This window comes from Ambystoma mexicanum, chromosome 6p (genome assembly GCF_040938575.1).
Source record: "Ambystoma mexicanum isolate Mex_15411 chromosome 6p, UKY_AmexF1_1, whole genome shotgun sequence".
In the NCBI taxonomy this organism is placed as follows: domain Eukaryota; kingdom Metazoa; phylum Chordata; class Amphibia; order Caudata; family Ambystomatidae; genus Ambystoma; species Ambystoma mexicanum.
The window spans coordinates 1,384,670,780-1,384,692,593 of record NC_090935.1 but is presented as its reverse complement, the minus strand read 5'-3'; positions in this window follow the sequence as shown (position 1 = coordinate 1,384,692,593).

Below are 21,814 nucleotides of genomic sequence, written 5' to 3'. Positions count from 1 at the left end.
CAGCTGCTTCATAGGATCCACCTTCTCTATGGGACAGCATTTTTATGCCCAAGCTGTATAATTTCTGAGATACTGTTTTATCTGATGACAGGTCATTCCAGAGGTCTAGGAGCTCTGTATTTTCTGCTTTAGTTAAGTATGCTGTGACATATCGTGCAACTGCAGTAGAATTGTCTGCAATGTACTGCACATCTATGTTTGCATTCCATAAGTGGGCAATGATTGCATTATAATCATTGATATATTTTTCTTCTTCTTTTCTTTTTATGTAATATGTATTTTTAGGTGACTTACCTTTAACACTATGACTAACTGAAGACATGAGGTTGTTCACTTGACCTGTATTTGTAACTGGTCTAGGAAAACCAAATCAGCATTTGGTGTAGTATTTCCCTTTGTTTTTGTATTTGCGACGACAATATTTTCCACATTTGTGTCTTTGAAAATGTAAAATTTGTGCATGAAGATCACTATTTGTGGCTTCTGATGGAATTTCACAAGTGACATATTTTTCAATAAACTGTAAAACAGTGGCATCACTGTCTTGACCAAATTTAGGAGCATCTTTAATCCATAAAAGCATGTGGATATGTGGTGCTCCTCTGGCTTGGTATTCTTTTCTCCAAACGATGTGTTGCACTTCTCCAAGGGGAGGAACAGTTTTATTACAAATAAAATGTAGCATAGCAATGAAGTGATGGTGAAAATATCTTGAAACATTAGCAGGATCCAAAGAACAAAGTTCTCCAGGTGTTAGTATATCTATGTTTGTTTTGTTTTTATTTGATATGCGTAGGAAATCATGTAAATCTTCCCATGCATATTCTGCACAACTTAATGTAACAAACCAAGTGGGTGGGCCAAGGTTTCTTATCATACAACGTACATCTCCATGACGTCGAAACCAGTACTCTTTAGTACCACACATATTTGCTAATAGATTTGTAATATTTGATTGTAAAACCTCATCCTTTTGTTGCACTTTTTCTAATAATTGTGTAGCTGTCATATTTTGAAAGTGTGATCCTGATTTTAATATGTGTGCAACTCCGTAACATAAAGTTGCTAGTTCACTTTCAAAGAGTAGGTGGAATATGTATTCCACATTTCGTCTAAATCTGGGATCTTCAGAATACATCCGTAATGAGCGGTATTCTGAAGCTGATATTTGAATAGGTCTATCATCATACCTTCCTCCTTTGCCAGTAGGAAAGAGTAGAGGAAAAGCACGAACTTCTATACTTTTTTCCCATATGCTGATTGGCGATCCTTTTGTTTGACGCATTTGGTAAGTTTCCAGTACATCTTCTACGGTGTCATTACAGTGCAAAGGATGAAGAGAGGATCCTATTCAAGGCTCTAAGCATCACCCACAAATGTGTCCATCTTGCCGCCCCAATGTACCTTTCCCAGAGGATCCACCTGGTCTCCTCCACAAGACCCACTAGATCACCCTATGCCAGCATGCTCTCAGTACCCAGGGTAAAAAGGACCAGAGCAGGGGGCTCCAGTTTCCCGTACCTCGCTGCCGTACACTGGAACACCCTCCCTAGCTCCCTGCGCTCTGAACCTTCACTGACCGCCTTTCGGAAAACCCTGAAAACGACCCTGTTCATCTAACAATTACATGGCCTAGCCCTCATAATTGTATTGTATGATGTATTATGTGATATATCTGATCACAGGTGACTGCCTTACTGTAACCCAAGGCACAACCTGCTCACATTGTAACTAAGTCTTCCTTGCAAGTAACAGTGCCACAATGCCCCTGGGCTGCCTGCGCGCTATATAAATTTAATTTAATAAATAAATAAATAAATAAATTGTATAATGGTCTAAAGTATTTGATATTGTAGCATGATCTAGTAGCTCAAATTGACCAGCTTCTTGTGTTTCTTGAATTATTTCAGTTGTATCTTTCAAGTTTTCTTCAATATTAATTTCTTTGTAATATTCATTATTCTCTTTAAGATATTGAAAGGCTTGTCTAACTTTATATAAATCTACCAGCTGTTGCCATATTTTTTTGTCTTTTGTAGGTACTCCATTTACTAAGATAATTAAAGATTGCTGGATTGGACGTTGCACTCCTAGAGTATGCACATTTTCTTTTAGATCTAATGCTAAATAAACTACTTTTCCACGAATGCCTTTTAGCAATTCAGAGGGACGTAATTTTGCTGATTTTGGTTGAAGGCGTATTATTGCTTGAAATGGGTGTACTGTTTGAATTATGATGCTCTCATATAAATTAAGTTGTTGTAGGGGTTTTGGTACTGGGTATAATTCCAAATTATTTTTTGATAGCACGTGAAGGAGTTTGGTTGTTGTCAAGTTTTGTAGTGCAGTAACTGCAAAGTATTAAGGGGTCAGTTATTTCGGATTTGTTTTCTGCTACAAGGTAGAGAGCTAATTCAAACCATTTAGAATCTTCATTGTCTTCTATTTTGTATGATAGGTCTACAGTTTTTGTGTTACTTTTATAAAAAGTTCTACAGCAACATACACATACATGGTTTGGTACTTCAGCTAATGTACTTTTAAATTTTAGTATTTCTTTTTTGTATGTGTTTAGCAAAAGGTTGCCATTTGTAGAATTGTTGCTTAATTGTTTTAAAGCTATTTCATTCTGTAAATGGCTTTCACTTCCAAAATATTTTTTCTGGATATAGTGAATTTCTTCAAGTAGGTCTTTTGCTGTACCATGTAGAAGGATGTTATTTAACTTTGCTAGTGCTAAAGCAGGACTTTTAGCATAGTACAGTTTATAGACTAGATTTCTTATAGTTGAATAATGTGTTGATATCCTTTTGATATCATGGAAAGTGGTTCTACAAGTAGGTCCTGTAATGCAGGCCAATGAATGTCCTTGTAGTCCTGTGTACTTGCGCACTGGACAGGTATCCATATTTTGCAGTAATTTAATTTTGATTTTGTCTTTGCTTTTTACATATTTATTGAGGAATTGGCGTAAAGATTTGAAACATTGTTTGGGAATGTTACACATTGACGTGCATGGCCATTTGTACACTAGACGTTCTGATTCAGTTGAATGGAGGGGTAATTCTAGGTTTTCAGGGCATATTTTTGTAAGGAGTACTTCTTGTTCCATTATGGTATTATTCACATTTTCATAACCTCGACCACTGCTATGTATGGCAATTGTATTTGTTTTCTTTTGTTTGTACGCTTCTTCATTAAAATATGGTTCTGTGCTCGTAGTGTGATTCCATTCACCTCCACAGATACTTAAGAAGTTCTTTCTGTTGACATTTCGCTTATTGAGAAGTCTTTTTTGTAATTTAGTTATTAGTTTTGTTAGTGGTTTCATTTTGTTTAACAGTAAAATAAATAACTTTCTTTTGAGAAGAATTGCATGTCCATCAACGCTTCTAAGATTAATTTCCTACGATAGGTTTTAAGCATTGAACCTGATTTCTCTCCTGTTTTTATAAGATTTTGAAGGACTTTGTGACGGTACATTTTGGCTAAAATACTTTTCTTGGTATGCTTACTTTGCACTATATTAAAATTTGAAGAAGTAGTTTTATCTGTAGTGATAGCTGATTTTCTGTTAATTGTTTTTTGGTTTGTTTTACATTTTGATAGAGGAGGCAAAGTTGTTGTACTTGAAACTTCTTGTGTTTCACTAAATGACTGTATTAGCTGTTTTGTTTCAACTTTTTTTACAAATTCTGCTAGAGATGGATGCTTATGTTGGGCACTTTTATTTTCATTTGCTCTACTTTTGCGTTGCTTTCTACGGACTTGACTTTTGGTAGGCATTCTTTAGGGTCTGTTGAAAAAAATAAAGAAGATATGGGTTGGGGTGTTCTGGAATGTATGTGTGCTGTGTGCATGAGTGTTTGAGTAAGATGATAAAGATGTATGTAATGGTGTGTGATTGTGCATTGGGAACTACAACTAGTAGGGATAGGTATTCTTGAATTTATATGTTACTAAACTGGGGTTCAGATGACAAAAAAAAGTAAGTTAGTGGTGTGGAAAAGTACAAATAGTAAATCTAATGTATACAATTAAAATAGTTGTTTGTTCTATAATATGAAAATTGTAGCCGTTCAGTTGGGTAATTTGTGTGTCCAAAAATAGGAATTTGTGGGCCATTCTGGCTGTAAATCGCTGTTTAAGACATGGAGATTTTTGGACAAAATGGTACACAATCTCTATTTTTAGGCACAGAAATAGCTTGTATTAACGTTATAGTTTGTTTGATTAATAATACAAATATTATGGTGATATTCTACTTACTTTTTTTCTTAAATTAACAGGTAACTTCTTAGTTCTTCTTTGTTCTTTGAATTCGGCTGCTTCTTTTCAGGACACTGGTCTTCACTGCAATTGTAAAAGATTCAAATTAGTAACTTTGTTTGTATATAGCGCTGTTTTTATTTAGATATTGATTTTTTTAATTGAAATCCTCCGTGCCTTCTTTAAAACCATTAAACTAATTTATTTACATAAGATACATTGCATCAGTTCAGTACATATGATATGTTCTTAATGAACAAATTGTATTGAATGACTAACTGTAGCAAAAAAAAATATCTTTACTATGTCTTGTGAAATTTATAATATACCAGTGAATAACACTATTTCTGTAAGTAAGCTGTTCTAGTTAATAGCGCCTCAATGTCATGTCTAAATTAAAGTAATTAAGTAAATAAATAAATAAAAACAAAAAAATATGAAATTGTATAAGTATTTTTTTAAAGATTTAAACATAGATTGTGCTTGCATGCAATTTTGTTTGAATATATGTATTCCATATATTTCATTTAAAAATGTTAGTTTAACATGATTTGAGTGTGTGTGTATAAAGAAAGTAAATAGTATAAAGGTTTATAAGTGATAGTTGATTTTAGGAAATTGAAAAAAATACAGTAAATTCATTTTACAGATTACACAAGCTAAAAGTCTGTTTGAAAATGTGTTCATCTACTGTACAGAAAATATGCATACCTGAAGTTTGTGTTCATGCATATGGATATGCATGGAGCTGCAAGTAGAAATCTTGGAGGAGACTTGTACAGTATTTCTGGTAGATGGTGCTTGCCAATGATATTACACTTGTACTCAGAGAGATTCAAGGTACATTTGCAGTGCTGATCTATGATGATGCAGTTAGATCTAGAGGTCTTGAATGTGATTGGTGCATGGTCATGTGATTTTTTAGCTACATCCAATGAGGGAATGGCAGAGAGAGTGAAGTGGAAATGGTAGAAGGGCTGTTCATGTTACGATATGTCCGCGGACATGGCGGTAGTTCGCGGGCATCGGGAGTTACATCCGGGGATTTTTGGGTTCAGAAGTCATGCAAATGAGAATAAGCACTGAAAGGGATTGGTCAGGAAAGTTTAGTGGGTGTGTTGTGCCAGGAGAGAGTTTCTCAGATACTCTTTTTGCTGAGAGAACAAAAGATAGCTATGGCTGTGTGTTTCAGAAAACAGATTGTTTGGATTTTGGGAGATTCGTGGATACATTGGTTGAAGGTGCATGCAGAAAGCTGTGGAGTAGCTGTAGATCTTGGATTCCCACATGTGGAAGTACACTGGCATGGACTACATGGAATGAAGTGGTTGGACTTGCTACCTCTCTGTGCTACTTTGGAGACAGAGCAACATCCAGACATAATTGTAATTCATTGTGAAGGGAACAGTTTAGGACATGTGACTGGAATTTTTTTGCAATTTGCTATGAAAGAAGGACTTGGGAAGGTTATGGACATGTTTCCTAATTCTCAAGTGATATTTTCACAGATTGCGCAGAGACAAATGTGGCTTCGTTCTTCTTCATTTGGTCCACAAATGGAAAAAGCAAGGCGCAATGTTAATAAGGCTGTTTGTGCCTTTCTAAGAGATTTTGGCATGTCCTCTTTTCACAATGAAAATATCATGTTTCGTAGTACATACATTTTTCGCAGAGATGGAGTCCATCTTACTTATGCTGGCAATCAGATTTTTCTGAGAAATGTACAAAATGCATTGCAACCTTTTTTGGAATTACACCCATTTTGAAGTAGGTGTTAAGCATTTATAATTTTTGACTTACAAACACCACCCAAAGGCTCTTTTCAGAGACACCACTTCTTCCCAGAGAAAATTGCAATGTTTGTGATGGGGTAGCAACCCAATTTTTTAAATGTTCGCGAACTGTTCGCGGACTTCTAAAAAATACAAAGGGCCCTGCTTCATTTATTTTCACTTCTATTTTTTAACTGTGAAAGGTGGCTCTGAAAAGAGCCTTATTTTTTGTTTGATTTTTGATATTTTGTATTTTTTTTTGTTTTTTATACACGACATACTAGGAGAGGAGGGGAAAGGAAGGTAAAGGGGGGACACCAACCACAGGGATAAGAAAGGGCGTGCTGAGAGAGGAAGATGTAGAGTGGGTTTTATTTGGGTAGTGAGCAGATCTTCTCGTGCTCTGAGACGATAGTCTCAAAAGCACTACGAAGTCGCTCCCCCCTGCAGAGTACTGTGTCACAGTACATACATACAACTGTGACCCTCGAAAGGCAAGGGTCATCAGCATTCTGTATGGCCTGTGAGGCAGCTTGAGGAAGACGCTGTCCCACAGATGTGGTCCTTGTGGTGACAGGATCAGAAACAGAGGATGAAGTAGAGGAAATCAACCTGCTACGTTCTTCGCAAGGTACAACCCAGCGAATAGCCCCAGAGTGAAATGACCTCAGGTGTCGCTTCATAGTAGTGGTCCCAAAGCTGTACTAACCGCGCTTCCCGCGACTGAGTATCATTTTGTACTCATTGCAGGTAACACGGTTCGCACGAGCCTTAGGAACATTACCATGAATGGTAAATAACCGCCACACCCAAGACTCACGCCTAGTGCGGGTAGTAGGGTTTTCCTCTACCTCATTCTCATCATCTTCTTCTTCCTCCTCCGCATCCTCACTCCTGTTCCCCTCTTCAGGCCCTTGGGGAGGTGGTGGTGGTGGAGGGGGTGGGGTGGTGCTGAAGCAGGTGCAGCACCAGGTGGCAGTTCTGCAGCCAGGGATGCCATCTCGATGGTGTAATCAGCAAATTGCTGGAGAAATAGCTGTGCTCTGAAGAATAGCCAGAAACACAATGAGAATAAGCTCTAGGGCGTGGTCTTTTATAGGGGTGCTTGTGCATGGTTCGCGGACATGCGCGCTGTCCGCAGACAGATCGAACACAAAAAAAAGTTTGAAAAGTTTCAAAAGATATGTAGAAACTCAGGATTACTATGTGGGACTTGTTCCATGGTGAGATTTTATTGAAAAATATTATGGATTAATTGAAAATGTACTTTTAATTTGTTCGGGGACCCGAACAGTGTCCACGTTCAGAACACGCGATCAGCGTGGGCGCGGTCATATGATCCGTTCGCGAACAAGTCCGCGAAGGAAGCGCATGTCCGCAGGACACCAAATGCATGGAGATTGGCTAGCGCATGCGAGTTGATGTTCTACGGACACTGTTCGGGTCCTGAACTAATTAAAATTGTGTCACACGTAAAACGAACATTTCAGGACACTGCGTGTGTTCTTAGAACAGTTTAAATTTGCTAGCGAACAGTAAGGACAGATATAGTGTTCTTCAGGACACGTTCAATTTCGTTTATGTACAAACATTTCAGGACACCAATTGTGTTCTTAGAACAGTTTGAACTTGCTAGCGAACACTACGGACAGATATAGTGTTCTTTAGGACACTTTAATTTTTTTTTTTTACGAACATTTCAAGACACTGCGTGTGTTATTAGAATAGTTTCATCTTGCTAGCGAACAGTACGAACAGGTATAGTGTTCTTCAGGACACCTCCATTTTCGTTTATTTCCGAACATACCAGAACACCTGCACTGTCCGCGGACACCTACATTGTTTTTTAAAAAAAGAAAACAAAACTATTTACAACACAATATAAAAATTAAACTTTATTTAACATATATTAATAATTTATGACAGAGAAGGTGAGGCAGAAACAGAAACAAAAACAGGAGAATTAGGGGTTTCATCATGATTGTTATTAGGTGAAGAAGGGATGGAAGTCTCATCAAAACGTTTTGGGTTATGGAGAGGGTTTCGGGGATAATTGACTGGGATATGGTGAAGAGGGACAAGTACATGTGGGGCAATTGTATGAGGTTTTTGGTTTAAAATGATCTTCCACAAAAGTTTTCAAATTATTAAAATTAGTCAACAATAAATCCATTTTTTCTTCTATACTGTGAAAAGTGTTATCCATAACAGGTTTTTCTGAAGTATTTTCTATTTTGGTATGCTCTGTACAAAAAAAAATATATATATGTAAATATGTTAAATGTATACAAAATAATAATAATTAAATGGTTTATATTATAAAGTGTTTAAAATTAGTTTCACTATCTTGTGACATTTCTTCATGTGGGAAATGTTCCTCTAGCCATTCCAGAGTACTAGACATTTCTGTGAGAGAAAAAAAAAAGATAATATATTTTTTTATCTAATACAGAAAGTTTATAAATATATGAATAAAATTAAGTACACTTACTATTTCAGGTAAGATATGTCCTATGTACTCAGTGGGTCTGCTCTTGTTCTCAGTTCTGTTGTGTTTGTGAGGTAATTATGTTGGAAGCCAATTTATTTTCTTGTGGTATATTCCATTTTAGAACATAGTGCATTTAAATGAATGGTTAGTGTGTTATATATATGGGTTACATTTCTTATGTATTAGTACATATAATGTGTTTGTGTGCTTTTTTAAAATTTGTTAAATGTTCCTATGTTATGATATAACAATCAAACATACCCCCCCAGAGTTTTTTAGGTAGTGGTACTGTTCTTCGAACATGTCCGCGAACATTAAATGAGTTGGCAGACATCAAGTACAGTAGAAGAGATTCAGTCAGTTCCATATGATATGTATATAAAGTGAAAGTCATTATTGTTAAGTTGCACTACTAAAAACCTACGAAATTCAATGAAAAAACTTTGTTAAAGGGACATTATGGTTAAGTTGCGCTCCTAAAAACCTATGAAATTCAGTGAAAAAACTTTGTTAAAGGGACGTTATGGTTAAGTTGCGCTACTAAAAACCTATGAAATTCAGTGAAAAAACTTTGTTAAAGGGACGTTATGGTTAAGTTGCGCTAAAACCTATGAAATTCAGTGAAAAAACTTTGTTAAAGGGACGTTATGGTTCCAAGTAAAACCGGAAAACCCTTGAAATTCGCCAGTTATGGTAAGCTAAGCAACCATAACTCGTGCCACCACGTGCACTGCTAAGACTAACACCCAGGACATCAAAGATGACATCACAAATGTCATTGATGACATCACTGATGACATCACATGTGTATGTACTTTTCATGAAATAGGTGTACAAGGGATTCTTATTATAATGTTGTGAAAAAAGTGTCAAGGATCATTGCAATAAATATCATACCCTAATTAGTGCATTGAACGATGCATTGATATAAATAGCATTCTATTATGGGGTTCTATCTAGTATACTAAGCTACTCATGCAGAAACATAGCATTGTGTGCAGCGTACAAGATGAAGGTATAATATTCGTAATGTTAATATGATGAATAATGAAATGATAATTGTTTTCTTAATAGATTTTTGTGTAGTGTGAAATATGTAATAAGTAGCTAATAAAACCCATGTATTACATAATTGCTTTACTATAGACAAAACACAAAGAGACAAGAACACATACCAATATGGGTATATACAGGGAAAGTGAAGTTAGCAAAAAAGCACAAGTAGTAGCAGAAACAATTCATAACCTAACTGATTATTTTCATGCAAATAAATGATTGCTGTTTCAAAGCTGCTATTTACCCTAGGTATATGTATCAGTTGATGTGATTGGACCCTAAGGAAATAGTGTGAGTACAATGTATACAAATATGACCATATACAGGGAAAGTACAGCCATAAAAAACAACAGAACTATCAGAAAGTGCTGATAAGTCTATTGATTATCTTTATGCACAAAAAGGATTGCTGTCTTTCAAGTTTGTGTCTTCCCCTATGTATATGTTTCATATGATGTGACTGGACTCTAAGGGAATTACTGTAAGAACCTACTTGAAGGATACGTCTACAAATAAAATAACATTTTTAGTTTCTGACTGTTACTGAAGAAAACCATGTGGCCTAGATATGTCAGCAAAAGAAAAAAGAGTGAGCCAGACATGTGATGTCATCTGTGATGTCATCAATGGCATTTGTGATGTCATCTTTGATGTCCTGGGTGTTAGTCTTAGCAGTGCACGGTGGTGGCGCGAGTTATGGTTGCTTAGCTTACCAAAACTGGCGAATTTCAAGGGTTTTTCCGTTTTACTTGGAACCATAACGTCCCTTTAGGCAAAGTTTTTTCACTGAATTTCATAGGTTTTTAGTAGCGCAACTTAACCATAACGTCCCTTTAACAAAGTTTTTTCACTGGATATATATATATATATATATATATATATATATATATATATATATATATATATATATATATATTACATGTAGTTATGGTTAAGTTGCTGTTTCCATAGGAAGATCACTTTTTGGGTGGCTTATAACTTCGCTCTCCCTGGACGAATCTTCACCAAACTTTGCAAAAGAAGTATTTGGGTCACTCCGAATTGTCTTGCAAAGTTTAGTGAGGATTCATCCAGGGGGGGCAAAGTTATAGGGGGGGTCCCAAAACTTTTTTTTTCCAATAGGCATAATGGGAAAAAACTTTGCTCACGCCTACAGCCCAAACCGCTGGATGGATTTACACCAAATTTGCGGCAGGAGCGGCGGCTTGGTCCCGAAAGGGTGCTTTGCTTTATTTGGTGTAAATCTGTCCAGTAGTTTTTATAAAAATGAGAAAAATGTAAGTGAACAAAAATTAGTGATATCTGTGTTCGCTTCGCGGACACACTTCCCTGTTCGCTCCGCGGACAGGACGGTGATTGGGCAAGCAGCTTGCGTGATGTCCATGGACATCTGACGTGCTCTCTCATTGGATGCGGTGAAAGCGTGCAGTGCGTCTGGCTTCAGAGACGCCCGCCATCTTTGTTCCTCTGCCTGCACAGTAAGTCTTGTGTCTGTCTCCTGTTCCTACCACCCCCGCTCATGCCCCGTGTGTCCTTCTTGTCCCCCCTACCCCCACTCATGCTCCATGTCCCCCCTGTTCCTCCAGCCCCCCGCTCACGCCATCGGCACACGGTGGCCAGCGGAGGGCCAAGGAGCAGGATCTGCTGCCTGCACACGAACGCTGTGTGTCTCTCTCCCTCCCCCCACCCCCTGCTCATGCCCCGTGTGTCTCTCTCCCTCCCCCCAGCCCCCGCTCATGCCCCGTGTGTCTCTCTCCCCTTACCCCACCCCCACTCATGCCCCGTGTGTCTCTCTCCCTCCCCCCACACCCGCTCATGCCCCGTGTGTCTCTCTCCCTCCCCCCACCCCCTGCTCATGCCCCGTGTATCTCTCTCCCCTTCCCCTCACCCCCCGCTCATGCCCCGTGTGTCTCTCTCTCCCCCCCCACCCCTGCTCATGCCCCGTGTGTCTCTCTCCCCCCACCCCCGCTCATGCCCCGTGTGTCTCTCCCCCTCCCGCCCACCCGCGCTCATGCCCTGTGTCTCTCTCCCCTTCCCCCCACCCCCCGCTCATGCCCCGTGTGTCTCTCTCCCTCCCCCCACCCCCGCTCATGCCCTGTGTGTCTCTCTGACTCCCCCCCACCCCGCTCATGCCCCGTGTGTCTCTCTCCCTCCCCTCCACCCCTGCTCATGCCCCGTGTCTCTCTCCCCTTCCCCCCACCCCCTGCTCATGCCCCGTGTGTCTCTCCCCCTCCCGTCCACCCCCTGCTCATGCCCCGTGTGTCTCTCTCCCCCTCCCGCCCACCCCCCGCTCATTCCCCGTGTGTCTCTCCCCCTCCTGCCCACCCCCGCACATGCCCCGTGTGTCTCTCTCCCTCCCCTCCACCCCCGCCCATGCCCCGTGTCTCTCTCCCCTTCCCCCCACCCCCCACTCATGCCTCGTGTCTCTTTCCCCCTCCCGCCCACCCCCGCTCTTGCCCCGTGTCTCTTTCCCCCTCCCACCCTTCCCCGCTCTTGCCCCATGTCTCTTTCCCCCTCCCGCCCACCCCCACTCTTGCCCCATGTCTCTTTCCCCCTCCCACCCACCCCCGCTCTTGCCCCGTGTCTCTTTCCCCCTCCCACCCACCTCCGCTCTTGTCTCGTGTCTCTATCCACCCCCGCCCACCCTCGCTCTTGCCCTGTGTCTCTTTCACCCTTCCACCCACCCCCGCTCTTGCCCCGTGTCTTCCCCCTCCCCCCACCCTACTCTTGCCCCGTGCCTTTCCCCCTCCCACCCACCTCCGCTCTTGCCCCGTGTCTTTCCCCCTCCTGCCCACCCCCGCTCTTGCCCCGTGTCTTTCCCCCTCCCGCCCACCCCCGCTCTTGCCCCATGTCTTTCCCCCTCCCGCCCACCCCCGCTTATGCCCCGTGTGTCTCTCCCCCTCCTGCCCACCCCCCGCTCATGCCCCGTGTGTCTCTCCCCCTCCCGCTCATGCCCCGTGTGTCTCTCTCCCCCCCCCCCACCCCCGGCTCATGCCCCGTGTGTCTCTCTCCCTCCCCCCACCCCCCGCTCATGCCCCGTGTGTCTCTCTCCCCTTCCCCCCACCCCCGCTCATGCCCTGTGTGTCTCTCTCCCTCCCACCCACCCCCCGCTCATGCCCCGTGTGTCTCTCTCCCTCCCGCCCACCCCCCGCTCATGCCCCGTGTGTCTCTCTCCCTCCCCCCACCCCCCACTCATGCCCCATGTGTCTCTCTCCCTCCCCCCACCCCCGCTCATGCCTCGTGTGTCTCTCTCCCCTTCCCCCACCCCCGGCTCATGCCCGGTGTCTGTCTTCTGTTCCCCCCGCTCATGCCCCGTGTTTGTCTCCTGTTCTCCCCACCCCTCGCTCATGCCCCATATCTGTCTCCTGTTCCCCTCATGTGCCGTGTCTGTCTCCTGTTGCCCCCCACACCCCCCGCTCATGCCCCGTGTCTGTCTCCTGTTCTCCCCACCCCCCGCTCATGCCCCGTGTCTGTATCCTGTTCCCCCACCCCCGCTCATGCCCCGTGTCTATCTCCTGTTGCCCCCCACCCCCCGCTCATGCCCTGTGTCTGTCTCCTGTTCCCCCACCCGCTCATGCCCTGTGTCTGTCTCCTGTCCCCCCACCCGCTCATGCCCCGTGTCTCTCTCTTGTTGCCCCCCACTCCCCCGCTCATGCCCCGTGTCTGTCTCCTGTTCCTCCCACCCCCGCTCATGCCCCGTGTCTGTCTCCTGTTGCCCCCCGTGCCCCCCCCTCGCTCATGCCCCTTGTCTGTTCTCTCCACCCCCCCCCGCTCATGCCTCGTGTCTGTTCTCCCCACCCCCCGCTCATGCCCCTTGTCTGTTGTTCCCCCCACCCCCCGCTCATGCCCCGTGTCTGTCTCCTGTTCCCCCCACCCCTCGCTCATGCCTGGTGTCTGTCTCCTGTTCCCCCACCCTCCGCTCATGCCCAGTGTCTCTCCTGTTGCCCCCACCCCCGCTCATGCCCCGTGTCTCTCCTGTTGCCCCCCACCCCTCGCTCATGCCCTGTGTCTGTCTCCTGTTGCCCCCCACCCCCCGCTCATGCCCTGTGTCTGTCTCCTGTTCTCCCCACCCCCTGCTCATTCTCTGTGTCTGTCTCCTGTTCCTCCCCACCCCCCACTCATGACCCGTGTCTGTCTCCTGTTGCCCCCCACCCCCTGCTCATGCCCCGTGTCTGTCTCCTGTTGCCCCCCACACCCCCGCTCATGCCCCGTATCTGTCTCCTGTTGCCCCCCACCCCCCGCTCATGTCCCGTGTCTGTCTCCTGTTCCCCCCACCCCCTGCTCATGCCCCGAGTCTGTCTCATGTTGCCCCCCACCCCCTGCTCATGCCCCGTGTCTGTCTCTGTTGTTCCCCCACCCCCCGCTCATGCCCCGTGTCTGTCTCCTGTTCCCCCCACCCCTCGCTCATGCCTCGTGTCTGTCTCCTGTTCCCCCACCCTCCGCTCATGCCCAGTGTCTCTCCTGTTGCCCCCCACCCCCGCTCATGCCCCGTGTCTCTCCTGTTGCCCCCCACCCCCCGCTCATGCCCTGTGTCTGTCTCCTGTTGCCCCCCACCCCCGCTCATGCCCCGTGTCTGTCTCCTGTTCTCCCCACCCCCTGCTCATGCTCTGTGTCTGTCTCCTGTTCCTCCCGACCCCCCACTCATGACCCGTGTCTGTCTCCTGTTGCCCCCCACCCCCTGCTCATGCCCCGTGTCTGTCTCCTGTTGCCCCCCACCCCCCCGCTCATGCCCCGTATCTGTCTTCTGTTGCCCCCCACCCCCCGCTCATGCCCCGTGTCTGTCTCCTGTTCCCCCCACCCCCTGCTCATGCCCCGAGTCTGTCTCATGTTGCCCCCCACCCCCTGCTCATGCCCCGTGTCTGTCTCTGTTGTTCCCCCACCCCCCGCTCATGCCCTGTGTCTGTCTCCTGTTCCCCCACCCCCTGCTCATGCCCCGTGTCTCTCTCCTGTTGCCCCCCACCCCCCGATCATGCCCTGTATCTGTCTTCTGTACCCCCCCAGCCCTCGCTCATGCCCCGTGTCTGTCTCCTGTACCCCCCACACCCCCGCTCATGCCCTGTGTCTGTCTCCTGTTGCCCCACCGCTCATGCCACGTGTCTGTCTCCTGTTCCCCCCACCCGCTCATGCCACGTGTCTCCCTCCTGTTGGCCCCCACCCCCTGCTCATGCCCCGTGTCTGTCTCCTGTACCCCCCCAACCCCCCGCTCATGCCCCGTGTCTCTCTTTTCTGTTGCCCCCCACCCCCCGCTCATGCCCCGTGTCCCTCTCCTGTTGCCCCCCACTCCCCTGCTCATGCCCCGTGTCTGACTTCTGTTCCCCCCACCCCCCGCTCATGCCCCGTGTGTGTCTCCTGTTCCTCCCACCCCCCGCTCATGCCCCGTGTCTGTCTCCTGTTGCCCCCACCCATGCCCCGTGTCTACCTCCTGTACCCCCCCACTCCGCGCTCATGCCCCGTGTCTGTCTCCTGTTGCCCCCACCCCCGCTCATGCCCTGTATCTTTCTCCTGTTCCCCCCATCCCCCGCTCATGCCCCGTGTCTGTCTCCTGTTCTCCCCACCCCCCCGCTCATGCCCCGTGTCTCTCTCCTGTTGGCCCCACCCCCCGCTCATGCCCCGAGTCTGTCTCCTGTTGCCCCCACCCCCCGCTCATGCGCCGTGTCTCCCTCGTGTTCCCCCCACCCCCCTGCTCATGCCCCGTGTTTCCCTTGTGTTACCCCCCACACCCCCGCTCATGCCCCGTGTCTCCCTCGTGATCTCCCCAACCCCCGCTCATGCCCCTTGTCTCTCTCCTTTCCCCCCCAGCCCCGCTCATGTCCCGTGTGTGCCCTGTACCCCCCCGCTCATGCCCCGTGTCTCCCTCGTGTTCCTCCCCACCCCCCCGCTCATACACCGTGTCTCCCTCATGTTCCTCCCCACCCGCTGCTCATGTCCCGTGTCTCTCTCGTGTTCCCCCCACCACCGCTCATGCCCTGTGTTTCCTTCCTTTTCCCCCCCACCCCTCGCTCATGCCCTGTTGTGTTCTTTATACACCTCGCCTTCCCTTTCCATGGTGGCCATCTTGGTAAAAGATTTTCCTTCCTACGGGTGTAGGAAGGAAAATCTTTTTGTTTTTTTTACCACCCACCGTTCCCACTTTGAGGACATAAGATGTTAGTGGTCTTCATCTATTGAAAAGGATGTTATGGTGACGTTGCACTAATAAAAACCTTTAAAATTTAGTAAAAAAAAATGTTACAGGGACGTTATGGTTAAGTTGCACTAATAAAAACCTATGAAATTCAATGAAATAACTTTGTTAAAGGGACATTATGGTTAAGTTGCGCTACTGAAAACCTATAAAATTCAGTGAAAAAACGTTGTCAAAGGGACGTTATGGTTCCAAGTAAAACCGAAAAACCCTTGAAATTCGCCAGTTATGGTAAGCTAAGCAACCATAACTCGCGCCACCACAGTGCACTGCTAAGACTAACATCCAGGACATCAAAGATGACATCACAAATGTCATTGATGACATCACTGATGACATCACATGTCTGGCTCACTCTTTTTTCTTTTGCTGACATATCTAGGCCACATGGTTTTCTTCAGTAACAGTCAGAAACTAAAAATGTTATTTTATTTGTAGACATATCCTTCAAGTAGGTTCTTACAGTAATTCCCTTAGAGTCCAGTCACATCATATGAAACATATACATACGGGAAGACACAAGCTTGAAAGACAGCAATCCTTTTTGTGCATAAAGATAATCAATAGACTAATGAGCACTTTCTGATAGTTCTGTTTTTTTTTTATGGCTGTACTTTCCCTGTATATGGTCATATTTGTATACATTGTACTCACACTACTTTCCTTAGGGTACAATCACATCAAGTGATACATATACCTATGGTAAATAGCAGCTTTGAAACAGAGCAATCATTTATTTGCATGAAAATTATCAGTTAAATTATGAATTGTTTCTGCTACTACTTGTGCTTTTTTGCTAACTTCACTTTCCCTGTATATACCCATATTGGTATGTGTTCTTGTGTCTTTGTGTTTTGTCTATAGTGATGCAATTATGTAATACATGTGTTTTATTAGCTACTTATTACATATTTCACAGTACACAAAAATCTATTAAGAAAACAATTATCATTTCATTATTCAACATATTAACATTATGAATATTATACCTTCATCTTGTACACTGCACACAATGTTATGTTTCTGTATGAGTAGCTTAGTATACTAGATAGAACCCCATAATAGAATGCTATTTATATCAATGCATCGTTCAATGCACTAATTAGGGTATGATATTTATTGCAATGATCCTTGACACTTGTTTCGCAACATTATAATAAGAATCCCTTGTACACATATTTCATGAAAAGTACATACACCTGTGATGTCATCAGTGATGTCATCAATGACATTTGTGATGTCATATTTGATGTCCTGGTTGTTAGTCTTAGCAGTGCACGGTGGTGGCGCGAGTTATGGTTGCTTAGCTTACCATAACTGGCGAATTTCAAGGGTTTTTCGGGTTTACTTGGAACCATAACGTCCCCTTTAACAAAGTTTTTTCACTGAATTTCATAGGTTTTTAGTAGCGCAACTTAACCATAACGTCCCTTTAACAAAGTTTTTTCACTGAATTTCATAGGTTTTTAGTAGCGCAACTTAACCATAACGTCCCTTTGACAAAGTTTTTTCACTGAAAAAAAAATAAATATATATATATATGTATATATATATATATATGTATATATATATATATACATATATATATATATATATATATATATATATATATATGACTAAGCACTAAAGAGAAAATGCAGTATTCACAATTGTTCAGGCTTTTATCATTTTCGGGAAATGGACAGTGGCAAATATGTTTTTAAGTATATAATCATGCTAATTTGTGAAAACATCTCTCACAAATGTCATTTTGGGCTTTGTTTTTAAAGAGTACTTTCAATGTGAAATTCTGTTATAATCAGCAAAGAGAGGAAAATTGCTTCTCTTGTCATGCTCCTAAGCTCTGGAACTTGATTGGTTTATTATAAAAATAAAAGTATAGGAACAGTAAAACATCCAAAATAAAAGTAGAGGAGCACAGCTCGCAACAGTTCCCGCCCACTACAACCACTGCGTATACACACAGCAAACAATAGTAAAATTGAAGTCGAAATAATACTGAACTCATGCAACAACAGGAAATGAAGACAAGGGTTAAAATGAGGAGACTTTTGATGGTCCAGAAGACACTGTGAAAATACTATAGGGTCGAAGTATAGCTCAGGGACAACGTGTTTGTCTTAGAAGCAAAACAATGTTGCACAACATAGGTTTGAATCACAATCATAAGCTTAGAAACCACTCCTGGTATTAAGTGTGTTATAAATGAAACATAATAATAATAATAATAATAATAATATATGGTTGAGTGATTGAGTTATAGGATTTACATAGTTTAAAACATGTTCAAAGAATCAATTTAAACATTTCTGCTGTTAGAAAAAATAAAGCATTTTGATGCATAGTGCGACACCTCTGTGCCCCACCATAAATACTCTTTTGACCTACTCATCATTAGAACAAAACAATCAGCATTGACATCATTCTTTGAATAGATTCCATCTTCACCTAAATTCCTATGGCAGGATGCAGGTTCACAAAAACGACATTTTCTTATCACTGTTCCATAACCATCTTTTGAATGTGGTGTCTTATCGCTGTACTGAAGCTGTTCAATCATTTTTTCCAATTCTTTCTTGTCTGTTTACACTGGCTGGAGCGGCAGCCATATAATATAACTGGGACTTAAAAATATAAGATGATTTAATATCTCTGAGAATCAATAAGTGAAGCATGGATGGATGGTTGTGTTATGATTTTCAGCATTCATTTTCACATCAATGGTCATGTTTAATTTCACACACCACAATGTGTTTGTGTTGAAGTCAGCCTAGTGTAGGAACGTTTTGGATTGCTGATTTTAACTCGGCATTATCCAATAAATGTATTCTTTATTTTACCGGTAGCAGCAGTTCCAAGATATGAAATGCATTGAAAATATTTTAGGGTGATCAAAGGAAGGTGCAATTAATTGGAAATAAAAGGATGAGGACATGCTAGATGAAAAATATAGGTATTTAAAAGTAGAGGAGAAGATGTGAATGTCATATGTTCATATCATTTTTATTTTTGCAATTTTTTATACTGCTTTTGCATGAAAAGACAAAGGCCCTCATTACAACACCGGCGGTAAACCATGGTGCTATTAGCACCATGGCTGGTGCCGGTGTTGTAACAAGTCCGCCATGGTGAAATGGGGAAATACCGCCCCATTCCAAGGTAAGCGGGGCGGTATTTCCCCATTTCCCCATGACCCTTCCCCATTCCCATGTTTGCCCCATAGGGCTCAATGGGAATGGGGAAGGCGGCAATTACGGTACTGCAAATTGCGGTACCGTAATTGCCTGCGAGGTCCCTTTGCGGGTCCCTACTTTAACGGCTGGTCCAGACCAGCTGTTCAGGTCGGGTCCCGCAAAGGGACCTCGTAGTAAGGCGCTAAGTGGTTAACGGCGCCGCAGCCTTTTACGGCGCCATTAACCAGTTAGCGCCAGGGTCGTAATGACCCCCGAACACTTTCGTTTGCAGTAACAATATTACAAAATGGAAACAGTTGCATCAGCTGATGATGAATGAAGTAAATTAATAGTTGAACATTGTAGGCTGGTAATACAGACATGCTGCACCAGTGCAAGTGCATTTAGCACTATGCCAAAAATTGACCTAGTGGAAAATAAAAAAAAATGTATTGTGGAAAGGGAAAAAGGACTGGAGCTAGGCAAAATGTTACCCTGGTGCAAATATGCAGTGAAAGAATATTTTTTTTTTAGCCCTAGGACACTTTTTGCTCTAGTCCTTATTTCCCTTGTGTTTAAGCAAGGCTTCTTTTTTCTATGTGTGATTTGGGATTTACTCTGTGTTTGCTTTGTTTTGCTGGATTAGTTGCTGGTGGAAGTGCAAGAACGTGCAGAGTGCATACGAGGTTTGGGGTCACGATGAATGTGAACATTATCATCAACCACATGTGTTGCTGTTGTTGGTTATTTTTAAATTGCAGATTTCTTAAACATTTCTATTTTGCAACTTGCCAGTCCATCATTCGGGCTGTATTTCTGTACACCTGTATTTAAACAATGCACACAGTGCAGTGATTAACAAAATAAGTGTGCACTTTTATCAAACCTCATGTTAGGATACCTGCAAAGGAAAAATATTGTCATATATAATTACATGGCCTGCGGTAGCGGTCATGTAGTTATGGTTAAGTTGCTAAACCCATAGGAAGAGCACTTTTTGAGAAGCTTATAACTTCGCTCTCCCTGGATGAATAATCACCAAACTTCGCAAAAAAAACTATATGGCCCACTCTGAGTTTGTGTGCAAGGTTTGGTGAAGGGGGTGGCAAGTTATAGGGAGGGTCCCATAATGTCTTGTTTTCCCATAGACTGAATGGAGAAAATATTTCTGTCGCACCTACAGCCCAAACCGCTGGACAGATTTTCACAAAATTTGCGGCAGGACCGGCAGCTTGGTCCCGAAAGCGTGATTTTGTAAATTTGGTGAGAATCTGTCCAGTAGTTTTTTTTTTAAATGACCAAAAAATAGGTCTAAAAAAATGTCTGATATCTATATCCGCTCCGCGACACACTTCCCTGTTCGCTCCGTGGACAGTACACCGATTGGTTAATCAGCTTGCGTCATGTCCGCAGACGCGCAACATCTTTGCTGATTGGCTGGGATGAAGCGTGACGTGCGTCAGATTTTTTGGAAATGCCCGCCATCTTGTATTCACGGACAGCGGCCGGTGTCCGCGAATATCGCGGTAAAAACATATTAAAAAACACAACATTGCACTTGTCAAACTTATTAAATAATCTTTGGGGAGGTGAGGGGTGATGGGGATGGGATGAGATATGGCTGCAAGAAGCAAAAAAATTGGTGTTTTTCACCACGAAAGTCAGCAAACAGTTCGGATGTTTGCGAACAGTACTGTGAAGTTCGAGAACACTTCAGATGTTCGGGGGCAGTTTTTGGATGGCCTATAAAGTTGGCGCTACTTAATGAAAATGCATGAGCTTTTACAATTATATTTCTGACCTGATCACAAATGAGTTTGCAAAGTTTGGTGGGATTCTGTCAAAAGGCACAGCATCCCATGGTTAGCTTTAGTGTAGTGTTTGATTATTATGTGTTTGCTTTATTTTCTGCATTTTTTTGTTTCATTATTTAAATCTGTTCAGATTGCTTTACTGCTATAGTTTTTGTTCCTTTTTTGACCTTGCCCAGGTGACCGAAGGCTCCCCACCTGAGTGATTCCCTTCACTCGTCTGGGGTATCTGATTCGGCACATGTACACTAGCATCTAGGACTATTTTGAGGTTTTTTTTTTCTTTCCCCTTTCCCTTTTTCTTTTTGCAGTCAAAATTTGAAACAAGCACTTTACATTATGCACATTACTGTATTATTGGTGTACAGGTGTTTACCATTGTATATTGGATATGAACTTTAGATGATTTAATAATTGTTTTAACGTATACAATTCAAATAAATATAGTATTTTCAGATGATTTACTGTCTCTTGTAGGGTGATCTGTGATGTGGATTAGGGGACTTTTCCTCTTCCTGTCCTTGTCGGACTAAGTCCCTTAATTTGAACATAGCTACATTCCGCTGGTTTGACTTTTGTCTAATATTGTATTCTGTCAAAAGGGGGCAAAACTATAAGGGGGTACCAAAATTATGTAAAGGCTTATAAATGAGGTGCCATTTGACGAATCTACACTTAATTTGGCAAACTGATAATAGATATAGATATAAATGTTTTTGTGAAGTTTGGTGGGATTTTGCAAAAGGGGGAGCAGAATTAGAGCGGGCTCCCAAAATATTGTAAAGGCTTATAAATGTGGTGCCATTTGACAAATCTACTCAAAGGTTTGCAACAAGATTATAAATCTAGATATAAATGTTTTCGTAAAGTCTGAATGGCTTTTGTCAAGTGGGGCTAGGTTATATGACGATGTGCTTACATTTGACACTTTTGAAAAAATCAAACATGGGTGGATTTCCAGCAAACCTGTGTAAGGAGCATTGACAAGGACCTGAAAGCATGGTTTTGCAAATGTGCCCATGTTTTATTTTTTGCCAAGTGTCATAACGTAGGTACAA